Genomic DNA, 18,605 nt, shown 5'->3' on the forward strand with positions numbered 1-18,605 from the left:
TTGGTTCAAAACTGTGTGAAACCATGAACTTTTCCATGATTTCTGCCTAAATCTTAAAGAGGCCCAAATCTCCCACGATACACAATGCTAGATGCCCTAGAACATTTACAAAAGAATCCCCATAGTTCTAGTACTGGGACTTTCCCTCATGAAATAAATTAAGAGAAAACTATGGGAGAAGGGAGCGATAAAAGGGAACCTTACAGTAATTAAATAAAAATATATTACCCAGCCATGGAGACCTTTCTATTACCATAAGAAAAGGAACCCAAATGAACAGTGAGTGAGTGGTCCCCAGAGCCAGTCACCCATTTCTAAAGTTGTTTAGTTTCAGAAGAAAAGTGTTGTTGCAGAGATTATTCAAATCCAAATGTTCCTGGGGAAGGTAGTTCCAGTAATTCTGGGAAGGCAGCCAATCCCTTTGGCTTTATATGTAAATATTTGAAAAACATTATTTTTATATACATATATTTTATACACATATACATATATGTCTTTACACTTCCAGCCTTGCAAAACTGCTATGAAAAAATGTACCACTTCAAGCAAAAATATCTACTCACCAGAACCACTATAACTGACAAAAATTTAAAAAAATAATGCCCTCCCATCTGTTAAGTTAGGTGCCTTAGACACAAAGGCCCCAACCCTAAAAGCTGTTGTGCTCCTTGGGTTTCAAGGATACACAGGTCAGAGGAAGCTACAGAAACCTCTAAAAATGATGAGAAGTAGCCTTTCTAGTCCTAATAAAGGCATGAATGTAAGGTCCATTACTTCTGACCTTTCTAGGTCTAAACAAACTTTGTGTGTTCTATCCACAAGCTGGTAATCTCCCACTTTCAATGGTATAAAGTTCCCACTTCCTAGGATTTATGACACTGAGATATGAGAACTTAAAAACTGTAACATTTTTATCTACAGAAAAATCACTGGCCCAGGACTGAATCTTGCGCATCCCACAAATAGTGGTAATTTAGTGGGAAATTCTACATTTGAGGGAGAGAAGAGAAACATTTCTGTGGGGGTCTGATTTTAATTAATTAATTAAATGGTGAACACTTGAAGCTGCTTGGGAGTTGGGACACTGGAATAAATCCTGGGTAGATAGACAGATTGGGGGGAGAGTGCAGGAGAGGCAGTCAAAAGTGGATGATAAATAAATTAATCCATGCCTCTGCAATTTATCACATGGCTATCACCTGCACATATGTGGTATACAGAAACATACACTAATAATCATATTTATTCCCCCACTCTCCCGACATACATACACAAATTATTTCATACATATATACACAGAGAGCTTGGTGAAATTCTTGGACAAATAGTTTATTAGAAGAAAAATGCAGTTTCAGTCTAACTAAAACTATTCGTGAATTTGAGATTAACATTTTTAGCCATTCACAAAATGGCCAGAAGAGAAGGAAGTGGCATCGCTGCTCACCTGCCTTTATAAGCTTTAGCTCAGTGTTTTGGTCACTCATCTGGGATGTGGGAGATGCAGGTTCAAATCACAGCAGTGGAATTGAGCTGAAACAGACTTTCTAAATTAATCAAAAATTCCAGCAAATTTCAGATTCAGTTTGACCTGAACCAATTATTTTTTTCGGAACTGCCACTGATCTGAAACATCACTTATTCACCCAGCTCTCTGTACACACACACACACACACACACACACACACACATTTAATCTGTACCCACATATATATCCTACGTGGAGGAGATACAAATATTTCCCAAATATATTATATATAATGCTATTTCTGTTAAATATTTATATCACTGCCACATGTAGGGGTATTTGTGTGTTTTAACATATACACACATAAAATGTATAAGTTTGTACACATGTGTAATCTCTCTGTCTCTCTCTCTCACACACACACACACACACACACACACACACACAAATATACACACACACACTCACAAACACACACAAACTCACAAATGGAAAGACCAAGAGTAGAGCAGACCTTTTACAAAATATTTTAATAGTTTTTTTAGAAATCTTTACCCAAAGTTTGCGGGTTTCTTTTCTTGCTATCTTACATTTTGTCTGCAAAATACACCTGCTTTCTTTTCTTTTCTTCCTCCCAAACTAAATATTTCTTCCATCTAATGACTCTCTTTATTAGACAGCATCTAATTTGCATACATTTACATACAATTTAACTGCTAGCTTGTGAGAACAAAGAAATGGCTCTGTATTGTACTGAAGGACAATACTCAGAAAAGGAAGGTATAAAAACCAGTTAGCTCAGTGGCTGTGTATTTTCTTTGTTTCAGAAATACCAGGATTTTAAACACACCACTTAAAGGGTGAAAAAGATTATTTCATCAAACAATGAAAAAAGATACAGCGCAGCTCCGTTTTAACACATTTTCTCTCTGGCCTGGTTAATGGGATTTAAGGGTCCAAGGGTCCACTGTTTCCCTTACAGAATTTGACAGATTTATTTCTGTCACATATTTTAGTTCATATTTTATTCTTATAACAATCTACATTGAAGCTCAGCTCCAATGCTAATTCAATACCACCTTTTACTGGTCAGACTGGGATATGACCAAATTATCTTTGATGGGCATCAAATACTCTGCCCTCAATGCCCAGCACTAATGGATTTTATAGAAAGGCTGCCAGGACTTTACCCTATGGCAACAAGTATAGAGATAATGGAAACTTACCATGTAGCTGACTGGGAATCAACAGGAAGGGAAGCAGGGCTGAGCTCCAGTTGTGAGAACAGGGAGGGACTGTGGTCAGAGTAAATGCAGGAGGTAAAGGAGAAGTCAAGCCCTCTAGTTCCCTAGAAGAAGAGGAGGAAAGAATTTTGAGACCTCATATAAGGGAAAGTCTTTAGAGAAAGAAGGCAGAGACTCCTGCCCATTCCCCACCCAAACAAAGTATACGCCATCAAAAGCCTTCCCTCCAAATCTTCACAATGGAAATTCCAGTTACACTGATTGATTCAATTTTAAATCACTCTGGCCTCTCCTGCCTTTGACCTCTTCTCTTTGCTCAAAGAAATTCTAGAATTTTACATTTTAAAAAGAGCATGGCATTTAGTCACTGAATAAGAAAAAATTCTCTAGTCATTTTGGGGCAAGTGAATGACCACAGGGGCCTGATCCCACAGAAATGTGCTACCAGGTGTAGCACTTTCTAGTGTGAGCAGATCCATTAAAGGCAATGGGATGGGAATACTCATGCTCAAGAACATTATGCCCAATAGTAATTATTTCCAAATCAGGCCCAAGATTTGAAATCCTCATTGATCATTTGGGCTGGTCAGTTTCTCCTAGCCATCTGTGACAGAGTACAGAAGCTTTAACTGATTAACATGACGAAAGGGGATCACTCCCTAGTCAGACCCTGCACAGGTGTATGGTGCAGGTACTAACAACAAGGCAGGTCTGAGGACTGAAGGCCCAAATCAGGATCTTAGAGAGCGTACAGGAATTGTTTTTGTTCTGACTATCCCTTGCTGTGCCTCTCTGGAGCTCTCGGCACATTACAAAATATTTACAAATATAAACTTTTAATTAGTGCTCATTGCAATTTTTCAAAATTTTGAAAAATCTGATTTTTAAAAGAATTCAAATGGAGGTAATTCCCCTCCCCCCCAGCTATTTTTAATATATTTTCCAAATCAATTTAAATAGAGATATATCTCAACCAAACCTAACCCACCCCCCCACCAGAAAAACACCCTTAAAAAGCAGTCTTTGCATCCTTTCACGTCTCCTGCTTGAGAAAACATGTGAGCCTTGCAGTATGTCCTGAAGTTTACCAAAAGCTGAAGTTTGCCAGATGCTGGGAATGGGCGACAGGGAATGGATCACTTGATGATTACCTGTTCTGTTCATTCCCTCTGGGGCACCTGGCACTGGCTACTGTCAGAAGACACGATACTGGGCTAGACGGACCTTTGGTCTGACCAAGTGTGTCCGTTCTTATGTTCTTAAAACCTGGTTGTGGCAGAGCAAGGAAAGAAGGAAGTTCCAAAGCTAAGGATCCCTTATAGTTATATCCCTTAAGGACCATATCTGCAGCCCCCTATTGTTAAAACCTTTGGTTTGTTAGTTTGAGTGTCTTGGAGGGTTGTGGCTGCCATGGTATCACCCAGGAAGAAAGGATCCTATGAGGTAGTTGGGATCCAAGTCATTTAGAGTTTTATAGGTCAAAGTCAACTCCTTAAACTTCAACTGAAAATCAGATGACAGGCCATACAGCTCATGCAGAAGAAATGCAATATGCTTTTGATGAGACATTCCACTTAAAAGGCACGCTACCACAATTGCCACATAACACCTTGAATTAGCCTCACTTAACAGGCAATATAGTAATCCTATCTTGAGGTGATAAAAGGCAAAGTCACAAAATAAAAGGATGCAACCCTCTTGCCAAGAGCAAATGATAAAAATCACAATTAGCAACTACTACTACCTGAATATCCAGAATCACCTGAAAACCCAGCAACACTCTCGGGAAATGCACTTAGAAACAAACATCAGGAAAATGTCAGATATTGTACAGTTATAATACTGAGTACTTGCTTTGGCTAGTTCCCCAACTCTCTACGCATTACCTCTTGCTTGGAGCGAGTGTCAGCTAGCTAGCCCTCTTACACACCACCATCTCTGTTAAACACTGAGCAAGTCACCCCACAACACAGGTAAAAATGAAAGGGATGGGAAAACAACACTGGATATCAACTGCATCCTGAAAACAATGCAATCCAAACCGCCTCACTAATCCTTTTATTTGCCCCATATACACGTAAAAGAATAGGGATGACAAAATAAAAACCCACAAACCCTTCCATGAGAGTGCCCTCAAGGAAGATAAGCAATCATCCAACACTACCCCCTGGGATCTCTCAGAAAAAAAAAAAAACCAACAGTCTCTCTCATGAGCTACCTCACCAACACAGCAGCCACAGATGAATCACCATCAGTGGTACAGAAGGCAGCTGACAGAGCTAAAAGAATAAATACATACATCTCATCTTCATCTATTTTCAGCAGAAGATCAACAACCAACATGACCAAAGTCATTGCTATACTAATTTCACAGCTAAATCAGTACTAACAGGGTCAAAAAGACCAGAGGACTCTAGATACTTTACAGTACCACAGAAGTTGTTTCACCATAATTTCCTAAATAATCTCCCTTCAAGGGAGTGGGGTAGATGACCTATTAAGGTCCCTTCCAGTCCTATATTTCTATGATTCAAAGGTAGTTTGGATACCTTGTTTGGAAAGTGCAATATTAATTCTGCATTTCTTGGGTTACTGGCACTCGAAGGGGTCTTTTTTGTTTTATGCTCTAACATTTTTGACGGTAATATGCCTTAAAACCAATGATATGGGCCTGAAACTTTAACTTCACTTTCACAATGATTTTTGCATGTTTAAAAGGTTAAAATCATGTTTGGTTAATTAGAATTATTTTTTATATATTTTTCTGTTTACACAAAGGTCTGATTCTCCTCCTTTACTGTTATAAATCCAGAGTAATTCCATTGAAGTCGACTACGCTACCCAAATGTGAAACTGTTGTAAGCAAGAGGAGAATCAAGTGCAAAGTGTTTTGCTACTTATATAATGTGTACACAAATTAACTCTTGCCTTTATATACCTCTAGGTTTGGTGTTTTGTTTTTGGTTTGGGTTTGGTTGTTTTGTTTTGTTTTTTTTGGTACACAGCTGTTTTATTACATTTTAGATTAAATTTTACAGGTAGAATTATCAAAAGCAGCAGTGGCCTAACTCTGATTCTACTTAAGTCAATGTTAAAATTCGACTTAATTAATAGGCACTAGGTTTAAAACAAAATATAAAGAAGTACTTCTTCGGACCACACACAGTCAATCTGTGGAACTCTTTGCTAGGGGATGTTGTGAAGGCCAAAAGCATAACAGGGTTCAAAAAAGAATTAGATAAGTTCATGGAGGATAGGTGCATCAACAACTATTAGCCAAGATGGTTGGGGCATCACCCCATGCTCTGGATTTCCTAAACCTCTGAATTCCAGAAGCTGGGACTGAATGACGGGATGGATCACTTGATAAATTGCCCTATTCTGTTCATTCCCTCTGAAGCATCTGGCACCAACCACTGTCAGAAGACAGGCTACTGGACTAAATGGATCATTGTTCTGACCCAGTCTGGCCATTCTTATGTTCTTAGGTGCTTTTAAAGCTCTTTACTCACAAGCAGTAAATTTCCATAATTTTAGGTCTGCTTTTTGTAGCTACAGTGATAGCACTTATAGCTTTGTCCATTTTAAGAAGTATTGACAGTTCCCTTTTAAGTATGGGGAATATTTCTCGAACAAGTAGAATCTTTCAACATGGAAGAAAACTGTAAGGTGTGGCCACTGTGATGAGTTAGGTTGTTGAGGCAGAATCCTATTCTACCCCCCAAGGTTCTCCTCAACCAGCTAATCTGTATTAAAGTACAATTTGCCCTGTTTACACTGAGATTTTAAAACACGTTAAAACATCCAGGCACCTTTTTTTTTGGTATACCAGACAAGGTCTATCTGAGGAATAATATTGAGTGGAGAAGGCTAGAAGTCTAACCAGACCTTCCTCAAAACATGCTTCCATAACATCTCAGAGGAATCAAGGTAACAACCCTTAACCCTGAGTAATATACAGAAAGAAATCTGTGTCATTTGGTGGCAGCATAAGTTTAAAATTTGCCCACTGAAAACAAAAGACCAAATTTCCATATTTAGTTGCATTTTAGGCCTGCACGGGCTGGATACTGGCACTAGCTACCATACCAAGTGATATTTTGTTCAAATTACAGGGTAATCCCTTTAATTGGGACACCCTGGTGGATGGCCTATTGTCTTGATTAATATGTTGTCTCAGTTAAGAGAAGCAGCCATTTGAAAAAAAAATGTCTAAAAAGACTTTAAATGTAGTAAAATGATGTACTGAATAAAAATACAAGTATAAAAATGATTTATGCGGTATTTAATCTTTATTTCTTCTTCTCTTAACCTTTATTTGGAGACTGCTATACTAAAATATTAGAATTTAGAATTTCACACCCGTTAAACACCTGGTTAAACACCACTTAACCCACTAGCACTAGCCAAATGTGTCCCCATTAAGCAGAAATATTGGCAACGCTGTCCCTATTAAGCAGCATCCATTACCATTCACTGTCATTAGGCTAAATCGTTTCCCTGGGACACAACCTAATTTAACAGACTTCTTGATTAAGAGCATCCTGATTAAGTGGAAAATACTGAATCAGTAAATTTTCATGCAACATGTGAAGGCTTCTGGCCACTGAACTCCTATCCCATCTGTCTGGTTTGCAGGCCAAGCTTGGAATCCTGGGTGTGATGTCCTATACCTAAGGAATTGCCTAGGAGAGTTGCACATTCTAACAGGGCTGGGGGAGTTTTCTAGGAAGCAACTGGGCCAACTAACAGAGTGCAGAACTGATGGAGTTGGACTGAGATTCTTTCTTGGAAATGCTCTTGTGAGACTAAAATCTGTTTCCCTTCTTATGGCTTTGTATCAGTGTAGGAAATCATCCCTGTTTGATTGGCATAGAGGGTTTAATTTATTGGTTACATATATAGCACAGTGTCTTTTATAATCTCTGTAGTATTAAATTGTTCATTGTTTGTTTAATTTTGTGTGTGTGTGAATTCAGTGACGGATTGACAAGCCCAGAGAATAAAGTTCTCCATTCATACATCATGTATGGCACAGACAGTTGGAATGCAAGCTTCCCAAATACACTTCTCAATGTGCTTTAAGACTGTTCTGTAGAAATCATCTGCATGGGTGAAAGAGGAGTCTTGTCTCTATGAGCCATTGAACCCCCTGGCCTCCACTGAGACTGCAGACAAGGGTGTCAATAAGTGCCAGGTCTGGTGGTAATTTATGTTATGTGGGAATTTTCCAGGAGGAAGCACACTCAGCAAGTCATTTCCAGGTAAAGTCGCCAAAATCTCACTTGATGGTTATTAATTTCCATTGCTACTAACCTCTTATGTTGGACCTAAACAGTGAGCTACCCACAACTGGAAGGTTCAGTCTCCCATGCCCAATCCTGTGTGGTTCCACTTTAGTGTCTGCTTATTAATGGAACTCAGTCACCCTCACCTGGTACTGGTGATGGATTAGATCTGCCTACTGAAAGTACGTTATTCCAGGGGCAAAATGTTGACATAATTTACATATGCTTGGATGGTTAACTGAATCAAAGAAAAGGGTTTATACTGGGGGCTGAAGGGCCACAGACACCCTTTCCGCCCCCATCTGACCATCCTATTTCACTTTCAGGTGTCCCCTCCCAGCAGACTAACCCCTCAGCCCATGAGTCCCTACACCCATCCCTTCCAATTTGAGTGAGTGGCATTGCCACTCAGGTTCGGCCCAGACAAAAAGTGGTCAAGCCATGGCCCAGGTGGCCCCTGCCAGCTCTGTGGCCTATGGTATACGACTCCTAAAACTGATACTTTAAAATTAAATATATATATTTTAAAAATTAATAGCTCAACACTACGCTCTGCAGTGCATATGTGATTTTATATGCTCTATAGTTACTGACCCAAAACTGTGGTTATTTCCCAGAGAACCATACGTTCTGCAGATCCTTTTTTGCTTTTGATTGGCCTACTAGTGACCCTTCCGATTACCTAAGTCAAATGTCTTCAACCTTGGTTATTTCTCAGTCACTACTAAGGTAGCTTACAAAAGACTGCTTTCTAATGTGCTATTGCTCTCTGTTTATATATTCATATGACACTTATCACTGTCTCTCTGAAGCAACTGATTGTCAGAGGGAGTGTGCATGCAAATTTCTACCAAAGTCAATGAGAGCTGAGGGTGCTCAATACCTCTGAAAATCAGGCCCCAATCCACTAAGGGACATAGGGCTTTTAGGTGCCTCGAAAAATCCCTGGAATGACATAAGATACACCAAGATTTAGTTAGGCACCTAGGCTCCCTATACAATGAATGGGTGGAGATAGGAACCTTAGCACATAATCTGCAAAAGCCAGCATGCTAGGCAGGTAGCTGTCTAAACTAACCAATGGGAGATGCCAAAGAGAGGGGTGTGTCCTAAACCCTGTCTCTCTCAGGAAGTGAGGCACCTATTTCTGCTAGTGATCCACCATAAAGAACCCCTCTCCTGGAGTCAGGTGGCTTAGGCAACTAAGTCATTTTTTATGAGAATAAGTCAGGCACCTACCTGACTCCACACAAAATAGGAGGGAAGGAGAGAAAAAGGAAGAGGTGGAGATGGTCTGTCTTTAGGGTGACCAGATAGCAAGTATGAAAAATTGGGACAGAGTGCAGGGAGAGGAGGGGGGAGGGGAAATAGGCGCCGATATAAGAAAAATCCCCAAATATTGGGACTGTCCCTATAAAATCAGGACATCTGGTCACCCCATCTGCCTTATATGCTTTAACTGAATGGTCAGAGCACACACTTGGGATATGGGAGAGCAGTTCAGTTCCCCCTCTGCCTGATGAGGAGAAGGGATTTGAACAGCCAAACCACAGTTTCTAATCGTTTATGTTAAAAAAAGAAGAGAAGAGGAAAATCTTTAAGGCCCCATGAAAGAACTTCTGAGCTAGATATTCAGCTGGCATAAATCAGCATAGTTTCATTGACTTTGAAGGCACCAGGCCAATTTACATCAAATGAAGATCTGGCCCTCTTTTTCAGGGCAATAAGTGGTCACATTCATAGTTGTATGGCCTATCATTACAAAACACAAGTCAATGCAATAGGATATTACGGTGATTATTACTATGGAGAAGCCTAATATAAACAGACATAGATAGAGGAGGAGAATACAATTACACTAAAATCAGGAAATGAAGTGTTTTCACAGCACCTAGACACTACAATGATGGGCACCCTAAAAAGACATGGATAAATTAGATAAGTGATTTGAGGAGAAAGGAACAGCATAGAAGAAGAAAAGAGTGGGTAGGTATGAGGTGTGGGGAGTGTGAAAGAAGGCTGGGAGAAATAGCAGGAGAAGAGGCAGATTTGGACTAGACCAATGCTGTGCAAAGGTTTAAAAACAGGACAAGGGCTTGACGCATAAACTTGATACAGAAAGTGAAGGGAATCCACTGGAGGGATATATGCAGAAATTAATGTTTCAATATGCCATCTTGTAATCTCACATCCACACCATGCTGTGTTGATACCATATTTGACCAAGTGCACCAGTGTGTTTAATCTGAATGTAACATTATGATAGATCACACAATACAGGAAGGAAACCAAGTGACTTACACTCCCTTTTCAAATCTTAGCATATTAAAGTTTAGATTGTGGCAGCAATACAATAAGTAAAGTCTACCAGACTCGCCACAAGAGAACAGAAATATTATACAGAACATCCCAGAACCACTTGGCCATTTGTTAGACATTAACAAACCCCTCATTGTGCCAGCAAGACTGTTAGAGCAGCAAATAAATTTGGTGTATGTGTTTTAATTTGACACAGCAAGGCACAGTCTGCCCAATTTTCTAAGGAGGGCAGAGGAACCCAAAGCACCTGATCACTATTAAGCCATCTCTTATTGCTTATGAAGAGGAGAGCCTGTATTGGCAGTGCACTGATTTAAGCGGGGAGGGACACGGTTGCAGGAGGAGAAGCATAAACCTGTTCCTGCTCACTACCAACAACTTTAATTCAGGCACCAGTAATGAGGTGGCTAGGTTGGAAGGGGAATGGGATACAGGATCTGGAGTGCTTTATCCGCTCCAAGACCAATGCTGGTTTTGGCACTACTTTCGCTCTAGCGAATTACAGAAAAACAAGCAGGTGCTAGCAATCTGAGAGACCACATGCCAGCTACAGCTGCTTCAAACTGATTCAATTACATCTGCCTGAATAGTCCCAGGACATTGAACTGGTTGAAGAGACCCATAGCTTGAAGGGAGATGAAGTCCATTCTGATTTTAGTACCCTATTAAAATGAAGTGCAAGTCTCCCTTGGGGAAAAAAAGAAAAATTCAAATAGATCTGGAAGCAGGTGATCATTTCCAACCCTAGGGATAAGAGGGAAGCTTGGGGGGTAGCATGTTTGCACTAATGCTACAATATACTGAGAAAGCCCTTTGGAGCTCAGGCCCTTAAAATATTCTGAAACAGTCTGACAGCATTGCCTTGTTTCCCAAAACACTGGGTGCAGCATATTTGCTGAACATGCTCTTGGGATCGGGACTTCACTCCAAACCTTGTTTGTACAAAAAGGGGCCAAGCAGCTGGGAAATTCTGGAGTGCAGTATGTCCTCATTAGTTCCCATCTGCCATCAGAACTCAACTCGTGGCAAGTTTGGCTAAGTCCTGGTGTTCTCAGGTCCAAATCTGGGTCATTTTTAATTACACTATACAGAATTCAGAGTGCAGTTTTTAAATCCTTATTATACAGCGCAGAAGAAAGGGCAGCTCTCCAACTAATCAATTTTTTAAAAGTACATATATAAAAATTTTAAATCAGGCTAGACAGACAGTGGGTGGAAGAGAAAAAAAAACGTAGAGTGAGTAGAGGGGTTAGTTAAGAGAACTGTTAGCAAAAGTGGGTCACCGGCAAGTTCTATTTGAAAACTTCAAAGGAAGGGGAAAAAAACCTCTCTTCATTTATAAGACAGAGAAACTGATGTATACAATTCACATTTCTCTTAACGTCAGCATGAGTTACCCACAACAATGCAGCACAGTTTACTGTAAAGACAGGAAGGACGGTTTTGTGGACCTGGGTTCTATTCCTGGCTCTGTTACAGTCTCCTTGTGTGGCTTGGCAGATTACTTTCCTCACTCAGTAAAATAAGGATTATACTCTTTACCACACACAGACGTAGTCCCAAAAGGGGTTATGAGGTTTACCAGTTGAAAACTATGGTGGGATGCTTGGGTAGAAGGTGATAAAGAATTGCAGGATGATAATATAAATGCCTACAAAGATCAGGCTTTTGGATTGTACAAGAAAGACTTAGTCTCTCCCATCCTATGTCCCTTCAATATCCATTGGTCAGGGTTTGAAAAGAACACAAGGTCGCTAGCTAAAATAATCATCACCACCACCACCAGAGGAAAAAAGTACTGCATATTGCTAACAGAAGATAAATTTGGGATTAAGATTTGGCTCAGTATCCTATCTGTACAAATTGGGCCAACAGCTACTGTCAAAGAAGATGTCCAGAGACTACCATATTGCAGATTCAAGGAAACCAGAGCAAATCTTCATTGACAGGTGCTGACATAAAGCTAGTTCAGGAATGGAGGAGAATGAAGGAATGGAGGAGAATGATCAATGAGCAGAGTAAATACAGATGAACTGACACATGCTTGTCTGGAAAGGTATAATATTCTGCCACCCTCTACTCCAAGCATTTCCTTGCTTGTGTTTCTAGTTTTGTAACAATAAATCATATGTATTAACAAACCTCTTTTAAAGAGGGTTTTAAATCCCTTGCTGTTGATCTTACTATCTCACTATAGTCTTCACCTTGGATTTGACAAATTACAGAAGTTGTTAATAAAACAAAGGTGTGCTACTTGATAGCCCTTTTTAACCGCTTCCTTGGCAAGTGCTGTATGCCATGCATCCTCCAAATCCTTTGTTGCTAGATGTACCTACACTGCACGTAGCATACTGCGGTCCATCACAGTGCTATGTTGGGTAGTTCAAAAGCAATTGCCTGAGACAAGACTAAGTAGCCAGGACAGCTTAGTAGCTGTGGCAGATGATGGCTCCTGCCGGGCATCCAACAGCTTAGACCTTTGAGAGTTCCTCACATGTTTGCAAACGGGCATGCAGATTGAGGAGCCGAAATTCATTAGGATGCGGATTTTTGGAGAAGTAGCATTATTTTAATCAAAGTCTATCCATCTTTATTAAAGACAACATAGGGCAAAACACACACACACTCTAATACAAACACTCTAGTCATAACCCTCCTTTCCCTATCTTACACTAATAAGAAGCAGTTTGTGAATGAGGGGGCATATGAGAATGTTAACACACAGGAGTGTACTACTTACTGAAAAGAACTTGTGACAAAGTAAGATTAATAAAATATTACAGAAAGTTTACATGTATGCCTCAGTTTCTTCTATATTTTGCATGGCTACCCAGTGCAGGAAAAGGGACTAAGATTGCTCTCAAGACAGGCTGGGAGACATAAGCGTGTATGTCGCCTAGCTGTCCGAGTATGAGTGGGTCATTAAAAAGGACTAGCCGAGACTGACTCCATATCAATGGAAAATCCAAGAAGACAATGCAAAAACCAATCAACAGGATATTGGCACTTAGCAACAAACAACACAGAGGGAGATGGATTTCCCTGCCTCTCAGCAGGGAAGCTGAGACCCCAGCTCGAGAACAAAGGAGTGAAGGTGGGAGGATAGAGTGTTGGCTTCTGGAGGAAGCGAGGATCCTGGACTCTCACCAGGGAATTGATCAAGGAGATCAGACTGAGAGAGACACAAAGCCTGAACACAGGATTCATCTACAGCTTGGCTGGGGCTCTGGGCTAATCAGAATGGACGATGCTTTAACCTTCATTTCTCTGTGCTAACCTAAGCACTTGCTATACTGTGTTCCGGTTGATTTATAAACCCTACTGTTTTGACAACACTGCCTAAGTATAACTTTAAATACTTAGTGTCTTGCATTAATCCCTGAAGAGTGTACTAGGAGTCTATAACTGTTGGACTCATTGAGCGGAGCTCACAGTATGAAGCAGGAGTGCTGAAGCAGAGGTTCAGTCTTAGGAGGCAGTGAGGTTGCATGGCCTACCCTGGAGGAAGAGTGAGCCCCTTTGGGGTCTGGCATACTGAAGGGGTTCCTCCTAAAGACTGTTCCAGTGCTAGGGGTATAGCACTGATCCCGTAGATCTGTGACAAAGCTATGTACTAACATCCACCCACTGCAAATAATGTTTATTGAACTTCTTAAATACATAGGAATGTGCCAGTCCTGCGTATGCACTTCAGTGTTCCCAAGGGGCTGGTCTCCTTACAGAGCCTTTCACTGTACAGACTCCATCTGAACACCTGCAGTGACAACAGTAACACAGCCTGGCCTGTTAAACACAGCTCACTTCACCCTTGTATGAAAAAAAGCCAGTCTATGAGATCAGTTCTTGTGCTCCAAACTCCTTAACACTATGCATGTTCGATTGTTCTTTTTGGGTGTTGGGCTGATTTAAGGCAGTGCCATTGATTATGTATCCTTATATCCTGAGACAAATGGACATTCAAAGAGACGTTACAGGTGCCACACAACTACAGGCCATGAAGAGTTAAGTAACATTAGTTCCCTGGTATTGTTTACTTTGCAGCAGTTAAGAATTTCCAGCAATGAAAAAAATGCCTGCTACCTTGCCTCATTGGAGGCTGGGAGTAGAGGCCTGTACACTTCATAAGAAAGGTTCATCCTTGTCTAAAAAGACCCAAGCAATCTGTATTTGCACATGAATGAATTTCATGAGTTTCAAGAGAAAATCATGCTCTGTGTTTTTATTTGACTATTTTCCAGAACTTTTTCTCCCCCACCCATGATTTTGTTTAAATTTGCTTTTCATGTTCATCAGCCATGTGCCAGCAAAAGAGAGGTGTCTAATGATGTAGCATACATTCCAGTGCTCCAGCAGCAATTTCCTGGGCTTTGACCATCACCTGTGGTCCAACAGCACCACAAAAGGTATCACTCTCTGTCAATCCCACTGGCTGAATTATAGAGAAGAATGAACACTGGCCTCTGAAGAAACTTTGCATTCCATCTTCCAGACATGTGCAGGTTTTACAATGGAAGTCAGAAAGTTGTTGTGTTACATCATCTCTATGTAAAAGGAATCAGTATATGAAAATGCAACACATATCATCATGTGTTTAGTAAACACACAACACGTGACTTCCATGTACAGTGCAGCACAGCTATTATTACTGGCTTACAACATGCCCTAACCTAACAGAAGAGGTTTTACAAATATCTGCCTTCTGTGACTTTAAAAACAGTGGTATAGGATCAAAATGAAATTGCTAACTTCCTATGCTTCCATTAGGTACAGTAGGCTGGTATGCATGTAGCAATCACGAAAGGCACCAACATGAGTGCTAAACAAGGTCAAAGGCTATTCAACTATAGAACTAAAAGGTATCACATATATTGTCTTGGAAACTGATATTACATGCTTACCGTTCCAAAATTAAACACTGCAGGTAAAATCCTGGCCCCACTGAAGTCAATGGGGAGTTCTGACATTGATTTCAATGGGGCCAGAATTTCACCCTGCATGGGCACATAAAAGACCCAAAACCACAGATCTCAAAACGTTATCAGGCACTCCACACTGCCTTACCTTCCCTCACTGACCAATCACAAAAGCAGTGGCTAATAAACTCTGAAGGGACTCTATGCTGAAGAAGAAATGTGACTTGAGTTTTTAAGATGATAAAAGATATAATTAGAGTAGACACTCTCTTTGAATTTATGCAAATGCCACAGGACTTAAGGACACAATTAAAAGTTTACAATAATATTTTTCATTTCTATACTGCTTCCCATCCAAGGATCTCAACATTCCTGACATTCAAGAATTAAGCTTGTGAGGGAGCCAACCATCATTACCCCCGTTTTATAGATGTGGAAATCAATGCACAGGGAGGTTGATCGACTTGGCTCAGACCATACAGCAAGTCAGGGTGGTATTGGGATGAGAACACAGGATTCCTTGGCTCCTTGTGTTCTGTCCATTACACCAAACTGACACTTATTGCTGAATAGCCACGTTTCTGTTATGTTAACTAAGAAGTTCAACAATGATATCAAGTAAAGGTCCATGCCAACACTTGCCATCTAATTGTCAGATACTCTTCCACTCTTTTTTGATCTAGGTTAATAAAGTTGTTGTAACACCTTGTACTGTCATCAGTTCCACTGTGTGTCTAAAGGAGATTTTCTGGAAGTTTCAGAAAAGAAGACACTGATACAAGCATAAGTAGGAAACAGGCTATAGCGTATTCAGTCCTGGGCTGAACCAGCATGAGCATAAATAGGGTTTAAAGCAATCTCAAAGAAATGCCAGACTTGCCATTGTGAGGATGGGGATGTCAATTGTTCATAATATTTTGAGATTTGGACAATTTGTTCAAATCTACTGATAAAATACTGACTTACTTTGAGTAGGGCAGAAAAGAGATGTTTATGCTAGAAAACGTAGAGCGGATACAAAGATGAAATGATCTGAATTTGCCAATCAGGGAGTGGTGTGACTGAATCAGTTGCTAAGATGATGCTGAGGATAGCCCCAGACAGGGCATGCAGCAAAGACTGATGTGATTGTTAGCCCCAGTAGACAAATGACAGAACTGGCAACCTCAAGAGATCAGAACCAACAATAAAAATAAAAACTAATTATATCAGATTTCCAACCTAAAATGCACACCCGCCCACCCAACAAACCAAAAGAAAAAAAAAAACACACTCTTCCCAAGCTACAAGTCCTTGTGCTCCATATGGCATCACTGCAAAAAGATCCTGAAAAGAACATGAAATGTAGAGGAAAAATACCCTGTGGTGAGGAATGTCTGTGCTTCTCTCCTCGTTTGCCAGTCAAGAAAGCACTGGTTCTCAATTAATCCCTGCCTCACTTCCCTGCCCCTCACCAATGACAAACTCAACTTAGAGCTCTCTAATTCTTTTCTTGGCTAAGTATGCAACTCCAAGTAACCCAGCCTTGATCAAAGGCAAAAATGAAGAAAAATCAGCCAAGAGTTTGCCATGATCAGTGCCTGTCACATAACATAAGCAACCTGCTAAGGAGCTGCTATGTGCTCTCTCAAAGTCACAGCTGCCAGCAACAATTGAGCAAGTGCAGCCTAGTTTTTCACAGGATTCCTGCCTGTTGCCCAGGAACCACACAAAGCATTGGAGATTTCAAACAGGCGCAAACAGTGCTTTTCTCCCATGCCTTGTCCTCTAGTGCATCACACTGTACAGCATCAGTAATGGCTACACAAGATGAACTAAACAGCAGAAAATTAAGTTTTAAAATGGGATCAGAGCCCATATTGATAAGCTACACATTTATAGTAATGAGAACAATGGTCTGGACTAAAGTGGTATGCACATGATGCTAAACAAAGAGTCAGTCAGGCTTGCCATTATGAAGACTTTGTATGCAGTGTTGTAGCCGTGTTGGTCCCAAGATATTAGAGAGACAAGGTGGGTGAGGTAATCTTTGACTGGACCAAGTTTTCTGTTGGTGACAGAGACAAGCTTTCGAGCTCACACAAAGCCCTTCTTCAGGTCTGCGAAGACTTGTTTTTTTCAGGAATTTATTACAATAAATTATTACATACTATATTACAATTTCTGTTGGACTGAATAATTCTTCTAAATTTGACTACATTTTTATCCGAGAAAGGATTTTTTAAATTTGACAAGACATCACTCTGGAACATTGTATGACCATCAAAATAAATGAGAACTGTATATATTTTTAAGCAGAATTTTTAAAAATGAGTATGTGTAGGAATTTTGTTTTTATTTTAAATATGTGTGTATAATGTTAAACTGTAAGTGTATAGTATGCATAGTGTGTATAATTTATATCTATAAACACACATATAATTATATACACACACACTATACATACTGTATATGTGCAGACACCTGTTTAACATAGTAATCTTTTAAATATACAGTTCCTGTGCAGGGGTGGTATGCAGCAGACTGAAAAAATTATTTCAGGATTGAAAATCCATGAGGTGAATATTTTTTAAAAGTAGATTTTGTCAGGAGAGACTGTAATGGCTCCAGAATGGTTTATTTTGTCAATATCATCCACATAACATTAAGGTCATCTGAGTGTATTCTGAGCCACATTATGATGTCATTACTTAGACAAATTCCTGTTGATTTGAGCAGGAATCTTGTCTGAGCAAGGATCGAGGAGAAACAGATTAGGGACTTCAGGATAGGCTCTGTTACATTATGATTAACTGGGGGCTGCTGTCCATTTGGGATGCTTTGTAAGCCTACTCACCCCAGTAAGTAAAGTGAAGCCTGAAGCAAGACTCTCTCAATGTTTCTCCATGATTGCTATCATACTGACATAAACATCAAGGCTGCTGTCTAAAATGGAACTATTCTGGTAGATTTTGCTTTCTCCAATTCTGCTTTCCAGTTGGATGGAAGGCTGCAAAGGCTGAAGGGTTCTCTTGTACAGAAGCCAACAAAAACAAAGGTAAACTTAGAATTTTCATTAACTGTAAATTACAAGAGCAAACAGAAATAAGGATTGATGTGAGCAAGAGGGAATGTTAAAGCTTTACCAAATGTAATGTGTAATGCCTCAACCCAAACATATTTTGGGATGACTGCCAGGAAGATGGGTATAAATGTGGGAGGCTTAGCAGAGCACAGTTTGAGCTTAAATGTGTAAAGTTTTCATTTGTTCTAAGGAAACATTCATCTCTATGTAAAAACAGGGCCCCATTAAAAACCAAATTCTGCAACTAAACTAAATCTTCCTGGGCAAAGCAACTGCTCCTAAACTAACCAATATATTCATAATTTTCAAGAT

At 40.0% G+C, this 18,605-nt stretch overlaps 1 protein-coding gene across 20 annotated transcripts in view; it reads right to left on the reverse strand.

The window, feature by feature from the left end:
- The window catches only part of ZBTB20 (zinc finger and BTB domain containing 20), a 636,327-nt gene that overhangs the window by 516,092 nt on the left and 101,630 nt on the right, over window positions 1–18,605 (reverse strand). For 11 of the 20 annotated variants that reach the window (XM_043512080.1, XM_043512025.1, XM_043512019.1 and 8 more), the window contains exon 3: window positions 2,692–2,813. The exons of the other annotated variants lie outside the window; for them this stretch is intronic. The gene's annotated coding sequence lies outside the window, so the exon portion shown is untranslated. The remainder of the gene's footprint in view (window positions 1–2,691; window positions 2,814–18,605) is intronic. 20 annotated transcript variants of the gene reach the window in all.

Source organism: Dermochelys coriacea, chromosome 1, assembly GCF_009764565.3.
Source record: "Dermochelys coriacea isolate rDerCor1 chromosome 1, rDerCor1.pri.v4, whole genome shotgun sequence".
In the NCBI taxonomy this organism is placed as follows: Eukaryota; Metazoa; Chordata; order Testudines; family Dermochelyidae; genus Dermochelys; species Dermochelys coriacea.